This window comes from Alligator sinensis, unplaced genomic scaffold (assembly GCF_000455745.1).
Source record: "Alligator sinensis unplaced genomic scaffold, ASM45574v1 scaffold1475_1, whole genome shotgun sequence".
Lineage (NCBI taxonomy): Eukaryota > Metazoa > Chordata > Crocodylia > Alligatoridae > Alligator > Alligator sinensis.
The window spans coordinates 27,774-38,739 of NW_005843179.1; the positions used below are offsets into that span (position 1 = coordinate 27,774).

General features: G+C 45.2%; 1 long non-coding RNA gene across 3 annotated transcripts in view; it reads left to right on the plus strand.

Annotated features, from left to right (window-relative positions):
• The first annotated feature begins 2,180 nt into the window (after positions 1–2,180).
• Positions 2,181–10,966, plus strand: part of LOC106723129 — a 181,428-nt gene continuing 172,642 nt past the window's right edge. For all 3 annotated transcript variants that reach the window (XR_003092193.1, XR_003092192.1, XR_001359104.2), the window contains exon 1: positions 2,181–2,290. This is a non-coding gene — a long non-coding RNA (uncharacterized LOC106723129). The remainder of the gene's footprint in view (positions 2,291–10,966) is intronic.

Consider the following 10,966-nt stretch of genomic DNA (forward strand, 5'->3'; position numbering starts at 1 on the left):
AAACAGAATGCTGTGGAGGCAAGAGTGACAGAAGAGCCTGCCTTTCATTTGCATTTAATGTCAATTACAGTGATCTGTAAACTGAAGTTTTCATATGTACCAGCACCTTATCAGAGCTGGGATGTTCCTTGATGATGGAGGGCCTCCCAGCCTATTAAAAAATACTTCTTTTAGTATATCATGCTAGCTGCTGTCTCCATGAGCCTGCTTTTGGCAGCTGTCCAAGCCCAAGCCCAAGCCCAAGCGTAGCATGGGTATCCTGCCACACATGCATTTATTCCCTTTATCTTCCTATCTAGTGTGCCTGCATGTTCTGTTTCTCCTTGTTTCAGCCTCCAGACATTGCCACTACATTTTCCAACAGTGATACTGAAACTATTTCAGAAACAGTGCTTTCTGGAACGTCTTTGTTTTACCAGAGAAGGTGCTTCAGGCCAAAATCTTTCATTTTTCATAGCCGTACACCCCTGAGCAACCTGTTAGTTCTGCTGGACTCATATCTGTGTACAGAAGAGAAATAGTGGGAATTGCTTCTTTGCTTTGTCTCTTCCCTGCTTAATTTGAAGGGGTTGTTTTCCCGGGGTTGTAGTAAGACAAGTCTTTGTTTTTAGGAGATTGCAAGGGTCCATATCCTACCCCCTGTGCAAGAGTGAGAGATAGGGGGCGATTTTTTATACATGTTCTCTTTTCTTGAATAGTTATGCAGGTACTGGCTACTCTTTTGTATAATTGTATAAGGTTGTTTCGAGGCAGAGTTTATAGGTTAGATTCAGCATTCATAATTAAGTCACCTGTAGTTCAGATGTGTATCAGAATGTCTTTTAATTCTCCACGATGCTTGTACCATGGATGAAATGTGTTAACATAATACAGTGAGATAGAAGGCACAGAATATAAGTTACTTCCCTCTCTGAATGTTGGAGAAAATGGAACAGTCCGACACACTGAGTTACTCAGGCTGAGTCTATATTCCAACAAATGTCAAATACAGAACTGTGAGTAACTCAGAGCATGAATAATAACTGTTAAGACCTGACTTTATTCTCTGTTGAATGGCTGTAATTCTTACAGGAAACAATGAGTTACACACATGTGCAGAACTGGGCACTTAATATGCATATAGCATGCTTCTTCAAAATGTTCAACAGACGTAATGTGGCCGAAGCATCTGTCAGATGGGAAAATGATAATATTGTCCTTCTTCTAAACAGACGGAAAAACTAAGGCATAGAAACAGTCTTCAAACTTAATACAGCTGCTTGTTTTAAGCAATTCCAGGCTTCTATAAATACATAAATCTCTACCAAAATTGGGGAAAAATGACTTAAGTCTACACATGGTTATAGAGGATCTCTCTCAATCTGTACTTATCCCAGTAATAAATATTTTCCCTTTGAGGAAATCCTCTAAGTGTATGTGCAATGCAGTACATGTTTGTTTGGGTCTCTTGACCTCATGGTAGTAGAAGAAGATGAAATGCAATCTTTGAGTCTGAATTTTTTTTTAAGGCTGTTTGAGTTAAATGTAGGACGTGATAATCCCTTCTGTGTCATCCTCTGAGCTGCAACTGTATTCTTCACCAACAGCTTTCAGATGAAAACAAAACAGTTTGTCAGAAGTTTGTAATGAAATAAATTGACTCTACCTGAGTCAAAAATAATGCACAATGAGGGAATGTTTGTTATGGACAGGAAGAGACTTTACAGATCATTAAGTCCAGCCCCCCTGCACTTGGGCAGGAAAGACTGCTGGGATTAGATGACCCCAGCAAAATCAGTGTCAAGTGATTGTTTTCTGGAGAAATAAACAAGCTATTAGAAGATATGGTACAAGATGTGGAGCAGGAAAGCAAAACTTTTGAAAAGCAGAGTGAGGAAGTATTCAGATAATTAGAGCAAGCTGCATTCGTAAGCCAAGTGAGGGTCACAAACCAGGAGTAGTGGTGGCTGTGTGGCTAAACAGTTAATGATCACGGCTGTGTGAAGGCTGCCACAGATGATGTCACTCTGGGTTCCAGAGATAACTGAAAAGTGAGCTGTTTGGCTTGGAAGGAATCCTCTCCAACTCAACAGTACTGCTGCTAGCATGTTTCAGAGCTGCCAGGTGCTGATGAAATTTGAAACCTCAGGCTGTGTCTAGGGGCTGGTCCTGCTGACTTGTTCCAGCCTCTTGTACTGTATATTTACACATTCATACACACAATCACCCTTTCTAACTTCTTGGACTTCTATTCCACACAGTTTCTGGGATTTCTCAAGCACATGTGGTACTGCAGAGCGCCTGTGTTAAGGTAACATAGACTCAGAGTCTCTGAGGACTATGATCGGAGCATACAAGAGCAATAGAGGAGGGGGAAAAAACAACTTTTCATTGCCGTGACAACTTATTTTAGCTCTACTCTATTTCCTTTCTGAAACTGTCTTGTGAAGCTATCGTGTTTATGGGTGTGAATATTTCTCCCAGTTATAGGAAGTAGAAGTGCTTTATTTTTTTCCTCCCTCTGTTATCTAGTGGAGCTACCGCTTGTCTGGATCAGTACTGCAGTTGGAAGCAGGGTAGGTGGAATAAATGTGGTGTTTGTAATGTAATTAACTGAGGAGAAAGTTGCATTTTCTGACAGGACAAACTTACTAGCCTCCAGAAGGAAGAAGCCAGCTGTCTGTGATAATGCTGCTGCTTGTCAAGGGGGGAACTGTAGTGTGCTTCTGTGCTTTTTTAAATCACAAACTTTGTAGCATTCTTCTTTTCTTGATGTTTTCAGGGATAAAAATAGACTGCCCTGTCATCTAAGTTCTGCATGATCATGATACCACAGTCAGTAAAAGTCAGTGTGTGTTGGGAATTCCTATGTTAATTTTAATCTTTGGGTTTGTGACAATTCTTTTAGCATGTTCCTTTTACCGCACAGTCTGTAGTACAACTTCCTAGACAAGAGGCTTACTGGGACAGAACTTATGATAGCACTTTGATTGTAATCACCAAAGAGTTTAGGAATGTGTAAAGGATTTCAAAGCTACCCAAGTGGCTTTGTGTAGCTTAAGTACTGTGGTTATCTTTCCTTTTCCCCCTCCTTTAGACTTGTATGAAATATTTATATCTCCTTTTTAAATCTCAGAAATATGTGTATAGGATGACAATTTGTGGGGTCACTTTAAAACAAATTTTATATGGGATTTCTAACAGGATATGGTACTTTGAGACATTCAGTTACCTTGCTAGTTATCAACTAGAAATAAATAGAATGACCCTTTTCATGCACAAGTGCCCATAATATATGTAGAAACAATCAAACAAATTATTCATGCTGTGTACACAAATAATGACTTCAGTGGGGCTGTATTTGTTTAACTATGTGAATTCAGTGCATCATTATTAGGATACCTTCTATTGTGGTATTCTTTTTTACCTGTAAAGAAGTATTACCTTGCTCAGGTTTCATGGGGAAATTATTTATGTAAGAAAAAAAGGAGGGGGATTTATCATTGAAAAAAACAGGGCATTCTGCCTTTGCCCAGACAAGTTAATTGGAATCTTGCGGTCCATACAGAGACATAGATTTCATAGACATTAGGGCTGGAAGGGACCTTGGAAGATCATCGAGTGCAGCCCCCTGCCCGAAGGGCAGGAAGTCAGCTGGGGTCATAGGATCCCAGCAAAATAAGCATCCAATTTACTCTTGAAGGTGTTCAATGTGGGTGCTTGAACCACCCCCGATGGCAGGCTATTCCAGACCTTGGAGGCTCGGACAGTAAAGAAATTCTTCCTTATGTCCAGTCTGAAATGGTCTTGCAGTAGTTTACAACCGTTTGACCTCGTCAACCCTTGGGGTGCTTTGATGAACAAATGTTCCCCCAGATACTAATGGTCACCCCGATAAACTTATAGGTGGCCATCAGATCACCCCTGAGCCTGCGCTTTTCCAGGTTAAAGAGCCTTATAGCTCTCAGCCTGTCATCGTAAGGTCTGTTTTCCTGACCTCTGATCATGCGCATGGCTCTTCTCTGGACTCTCTCGAGCTTCTCCACATCCTTTTTGAATTGTGGAGCCCAAAACTGGACGCAGTACTCCAGCTGTGGCCACACTAAGGCCGAGTACAAGGGGAGAATGATGTCCCGGGATCTGCTTGAGAAGCATCTATGGATGCAAGCCAGCGTTTTGGTTACTTTACTAGCTTCAGCATTGCATTGCAGGCTCATGTTCATCTTGTGGTCAATGATGACCCCCAAGTCTTTCTTCCATAGTACTAGCCAGTGTAGCACTGCTGAGCCTATAAGGATGCTGCAGGTTTTTCCTCCCAAGGTTGAGAACCATGCATTTTTCGGTGAGAGCCTGATGGTGTTTAACATCCACCCATTTGCTGAGCCTGTCCAGGTCATCCTGGATTGCCCTCCTGTCTTCAGGTATGGATGCTTTGCCCCAAGGTTTGGTGTCATCAGCAAACTTGGCCAGTCTGCTTCTGACTCCAATGTCTACATCATTAATGCCTTGTGGGGGACCCCACTGGTCACAGGGCACCATGACAATTGACTTCCATCAACCACCACCTTGTGGGTCCGACCACGGAGCCAATTTCCCAGCCAGCGGATCGTGGTGGACCCAAGGCCACAATTGGCCAGTTTCGCCAGGAGGTGATCATGGGAAACCAGATCGAAGGCTTTTTTGAAGTCAAAATATATGACATCAATCTCTTCTCCCTTGTCCAGGTGATAGGTCACCTGGTCGTAAAAGGAAATGAGATTGGTCCAGCAAGACCTACCCACAACAAACCCATGCTGGCTATCCCTCAGGATGTTGGCATCGGCCAGTCCATTAAGGATGGCCTCTTTAATAAACTTTTCTAAGATCTTCCCTGGGATAGAAGACAGGCTGATGGGCCTATAGTTTGCTGGATCCACTTTCCTCCCTTTCTTGAAGATAGGCACCACATTAGACTTCTTCCAGTCTTTGGGCACTACACCAGAGCACCAGGAGTTCTCAAAGATCTGTGCCAGAGGCTGGGCTATGATGCTCGCCAGCTCCTTGAGTACCCTGGGGTGTAGATTGTCAGGGCCAGCTGACTTGAAGGTATCCAGCCTCTCAAGGTGTTCCTTTATGAGGTCAGCATTGATGGAGGGCAAGGGATCTCCCTCACCCGGACCTCCCTGTCCCATAGCGGGCATGGGTATCCCATGGGACTGATGAAAGACATATGAAGCATTACTGAACAGCAGCATATGTATGCTTGCACTTCTAAGCAGAAAGATGAAGAGAGATTGAGAGTGAAGTTCTTATTCCTAGTCCCATGAAATTCAGATACTATGGTGTGGAGTTGGTTGTGTTGGTGCAACAGGCATCTCATGGCATGTGATACAGTGAATTTATAGACTAAAATGAAAATGCACTTACAAGTGCCCTCTTTTTTGTATATGGCAATTTATGCATGCATGCTGCTTTGTCTAGTTGCAATGCTTTTTTCCCAGGTCATTGAAAAACAGTAAAATAGCAGGCAGGCATTGCTGAATCAGTTTGACATGTGTTTTCAAGATTTTTTTTCAGCCATTGTGGCTGGGAAAACAGGATTTCTAAATTGAGTTTTTGTATTTGGCCAGAGATGAATCTTCTGGGTAATTCCCCAGGTATGGAATTATGAAACCTGTAGAACCCTGCCCATGGGCCATTGAGCAGCCATCTGATAGCAAATGCTTCAAATCACTACAGCATGAGCATTGCTATATGGTCACCAGGGCATCACAACTCTGACTTCTTTAGTAGTTCTTCCAAGGTTTGAACCCTTGGCTGGCCCCTTGAATCCTTAGAACAATCAGTGTTATATGGATTGAGGAAGGTGGCCAGTCACACACAAGCTTGCCCTCCAAAGTCTGTATTAATATAAACTATATTCAACCAGCTTATAGTGGTTTTCTGTGTCTGCCAATTAGGTCAAATCCACAAAGAAAACAAAAAGGAGGAAAGTCAAGGAAAGAGATGATTTTCCTTTTTGCTTGGGAGATACCCAGGGCATGGCATGACTGTTCAGGTCTCTCACTGACTACTGAAAATGGTCCCAGCATGCTTTTTGGCAGGGGAGGACCGTGGGATTTGACTGCCTTTGGTAGAATGTGTTATCAACCTTGTTCTGCTGCTTTGGTTTTGTGAGTAAGGACTGGCTGGACTCGCAAGGAAAGTGGATGATCACTCTGCAGTGAGAGAAGAGCCACCTAGCCCACTCAACCCCCAGTGGTGTAATCTTGGCCCATGGTATATTGTGTCTCTTCCATAAACTGCCTTACTGACACCACTTCAGAGCACCACATCTGCTATCACCCAGTAGTTTTAAGAAGCCTAAAACAAGTTAGAACTAGCCCAGGAAGCATTCCTTGTTGTGTTTAAAAGGACAGAATGCCTTGATTTTTAGCATATTAGTATCTTTGCTTTACCTAGCATTCTACATGTTTTCTGCCAAATTACAAATGATTTTCCAGTGAGTTTTAGAGATTTGTAGCATGTTGCACTTGCTGTTATGCAGAGATGCAGTCAAGAGCTAAGTTTTGCAGGTTTGGATTCTCATTGAATTATAAGTTATTTGGTACCATCAACATTATCAAAACAGATTCACTTTTTGTTTAAAAATCTGTGGAAAATCAGATAGCTTAAGAGCTTTCCTATTGCTGACAGATGGCTACAGATCACTGCACTTTCTGGCTTCAGCACTAAAAGTACTGAGTTCCATTCTGAGCTGATGGCAATGGCGTATGGGGTCATATCTTGTTTTATTGGACTGTGGGAGCAATTGAAAAATATGGGTCACAAAAAACAGCAGAAAGCAGTTCTGGCCCCACTAAAGGTGCAATGTGACAATAAGGCTTGTGTAACAGAGAGTCAGGGGCTCCCCATTACTTTGAGGGAAAAGCAGCAACAGAGAAATCCCCAGGTGGGAAAAACATTGCACAGGATGAGCTGGCTGTAGGCAAATAGGCAGCCAGGGGATAGACATATGAATGCCTATTGCTGTGCTACTTCCTCTACAATAGGACAATAGAGCAGAGCCCTGCTAGGGGCAGCAAATGCAGTCCTAAAGCAGCCAGAGCAGCAATAGCAAGCTGCCCTGGGAGCTAGCAGTCAGGCCCTGATTGGATACCCCAGCAAGTGGCTGGGGAGACAGCTGACCAGAAGAGGCAGGGCATGGGAGGCATGTGAGCCTAGGGCTTGAGCCAGGGCAGACAGTTTGTCCTTGCAGGCTGCAGAAAGAAGAGTTCTGCAGCAAGATGACTGTTGGTGGGTTACTGGATGCAATCCTGTTACCCCTAGAAATGGCAAGTCAGGAGCTGAGGGCTGGCAGAGGATTAAGCCCCAGGACAGGTTTGGGTTTGGTATATAGCCAGTGAGCTAAGAGATTTAGTAATAGCCAGATTGTTTATGTCTTTTATTTGATTCACAGTGGTGGACTGAATTGGGATTATGAGAGGCAGAAAAGATCCCAGCAATGCCGAGAGCAGGGAGATGGGACCAAGGGGGTGAAACCAGGGCCGGGGGCAAAGTCGAGGAAGGTGAAACCAGGGCCTAGAAGGATGAGATGAGGGCTGAAGCCCAGAAGCTAGATCCACTGGCGTGGGCCTAAGCTAAGGGGACCAGTGAGAGAAAAGAGGAGAAGGTTGAGGCCCCAGAAAGGGCGTAGAGGCCCAAAGTAGCCTGATATTGATTAGGGAGCAAAATGCCCCATCTGAGGGATGGCCAGTAACACCTGCGAGACATGGGTTTGACTACAGGGGAGGCTAGAGACCACCAAAAGCCCTGGGGTATGGATGGGCCAGGAGGGCCCACTGAGTATCAGGACAGCAGCGGAACTAGAGGGTCCAAGAGGGATTTGTTGGCAGAGAAAAGGACTAGAGAGTGCTCTAGGATGCCTGGGCAACCTCTCTCTTCCAAAACCAATAACTTAATCAAGGCATGGTAAGCAGGAGAGGAGGGAGAGTACCTGAGGAGCCCAAGTAAGGCAGGAGTCGTAACCACCAAGGAGTGTCACAGCTGTATCTGGGGCTCAGTCCTGCTACAGTTTGTCTATGTGATCTCTCACCTTCATATCTGACAATGTAGAAAAAATGGTGGTTGTACTACTCTCCTTCAGTGGTCTCCACCTATTGGCGTGCACGGGAGCAGCAGTGTAGGGAGATGATTGGGCACCCAAGACAAAGTGGAAGTGGTGATTTCTTGTTCACATTGTGAACATCTGGCTGGTCTTGTAGCCTGGTCTTCTGTTAGTCCACAGGATGGCAAAATGATGAGCTAAATGTAGGTTTCCTTGCTGTAATGCAGGGATGTTCAACATTCTGGCCCTGTGGGCCAGGTGTGTGTTCTGGAGTTGGTCTATAGGCTTGGTGGAGTGTTGCATGCCATTATCATGCCCTGGGGCCAAACATTAGCCCCTTCCTGCCCTCATGCTAGGACTGGGTCCTGGGAGGCCTTACACTGCCCGTCACACCAGGATTGGTCCCTGGGGGCTGTTGCACCATCCCCTTCTGCCCCACCCCCAATCTGGGTTGGGACCCTGGCACCACTCCCTCCCATCAGGGTTGGTCCCCAGGGGCCCTAGCACAACCCCCACCCACTGGGACTGATCTCTGAGGGGTCTGGCAATACCACCTCCCAACAGGATGGGTCCTTAGGAGCCCTGGCACTGCCACCCTCCCCTGCACACTGGGATTGGGCCATGTGGGCCCAGTGCCACCCCCTTCTAGTCCCCAACACAGGGATTAGGCCCTGGGGCCCAGCACCATCTCTGCTGTGCCCTTGTGCTGGGCTTGGGCAGTGTGTAGAGTACAGGGCTCCCTGTGGGTCTAGAAATTTGGAAGCCACTCCCTCACTGCCAAACTTCCAGACCTTTGGGGAGCCCCATGGGCTACGTGACATGGTGCTGTGGGTTGTGGGGTTGAGCGGCCCTGCTCTAAAACACCTCAGAGTATTTAGAGACTGGTCTTTTTGCCATCAAGTGTTTAGGTGTGTCCTGCTGGCTGTTGCTGTCACTCATTTTCACTCTCTTGGTGTGTGTTCGAATTGATCTTCTACCTCTCTTCTTGAACCACATCAAAATCATGTCTCATGGACAGACATGGGAGTTATCCATCGTAAAGTGGTTTAAAAAAAAAACACAACAAAACCCCCTGGACACTGGAAATAACCTTTATCTCTGTCAGTTTGCAATATTTTTGCAGCTATTTCTAGAAATCCTTCCCTTCCCCTGTCCCAAGAAACAAGCTAGAAGGGGTAGGGGTGGGGAGTGCTCTTTGGAGCAGGTGAAAAACTGTACCTTTTATAATTCAGGTGGCAAAAAGAAACAAAAACTGTTGTCCGTTATTATTTATGCTTTCTTATGTAAGCTTAGGTTGGCTTTGTTATGAGAAGAAATAAATCACTTCCTGGCAGAATGCAGTACAAAGGCTACTTTATAAATGGGCACCATGGGTGTCATGCTTCAAGATATGATTTAGTCATTGAATTTTCAAGAAGGGCATATTTTTGATCCCATGTCTTTTCCATCTCAACAACTTGAAAGTTGAACCTGCTGAGTTTATAAGCTTGCCGGTATTACAAGTGCAAACTGACAATCTATCATAGAAAATTAGGGCTGTAAGGGACCTCAGGAGGTCATCTAGTCCAGTTCCCTACTCAAAGCATGAACATCCCAGCCAAAGCTTTGTCTAGCCAGGTCTTAAAAATCTCCAAGGATGGAGATTCCACCACCTCTCTGGGTAACCTGTTACAGTGTCTTACTACTCTCCTAGTGAGAAAATTCTTCCTAATATCTAACCTAAACTTCCCTTGCTGCAATCTGAGACTGTTGCTCTTTGCTCTGTCATCAGCCACCAGTGTAAACAGTCTAGCTCCATCCTCTTTCGAACCCCCTTCAGGTAGTTGAAGGCTGCTATTAAATTCCCCCTCAGTTTTCTCTTTAGACTAAATAAGCTCAGTTCCCTCAGCCTCTCCTTACAAGTCATGTGGCCCAGCCCCCTCACCATTTTTGTTGCCCTCTGCTGGACTCTCTCCAGTTGGTCTACATCCTTTCATAGTTTCATAGTTTCAGGGTCGGAAGGGACCTAATAGATCTTCTAGCCCGACCCCCCGCCAGGGCGGGAGAACAACCCAAAAACACAAACAAAACCACTCACCCTAAAAACAAAAACGGGACTCAATTTGACTCAAATGAGTCAAATGAGTTTTCTATAGTAGGAGGCCCAAAACTGAACACAGTACTCCAGATATGGTCTCACCTGTGCTGAAAAGAGGGCAAGAATCCCTCACCCTGCTGGCAACTCCTAGTACATCTACTAATAAAATTCAATCTGCTCTCAAGAGCTCTTTTTCTAGCATGCTTGAGAGCAGATGTAGTGCACGGATGCATATATCAGATGATCTGGGCTAATTCTCCCAGGTTTGTTCTCCTAGTTTAAAACCTTATCCAGAGACTCCTGAACAGACATTTGACTGCTAAGCCACTGAAAAACAGAGAACTTTCAGTGTTGACACTGCAAAGCCAGGGTTCCCCTGTGTATACATCACAGCGTACTCTGCAGACTCCCTCAGTCTTCTTGGAGATTGAATGGTAGCACTGGACAGGGTAGTCCTGACTGGTTGACCCAGACTGCCTGTTTTTCCTTGCAGCACAGTGTAGAGATTGTGAAGGGGAAGTGTAATGATTCTGTGTCGGCCAGAGCCGACTCGAGTTGCGTTAGAAATTGGTCGTACGTTAGGGCGGGCTGGTGAACGGAGAGGCAGACACAACTTATTGGTTGCAAAAAACTTTACTCACGCCGCTTGCAATCACGACGCAGGTGGTCTGGTCATCTGAACAACCACGCGGGTTGTTCCAGCTGGCGGGGCCCAAGCCAGTTAATCCGTCCGCAATTCGAAGCCGGCGGGGAAAGGGGTACGTCTGGGATTGCGCTCGGCGACGGGAAGAAAGATCGATAGGTGATCAGTCTATCGATCGGCA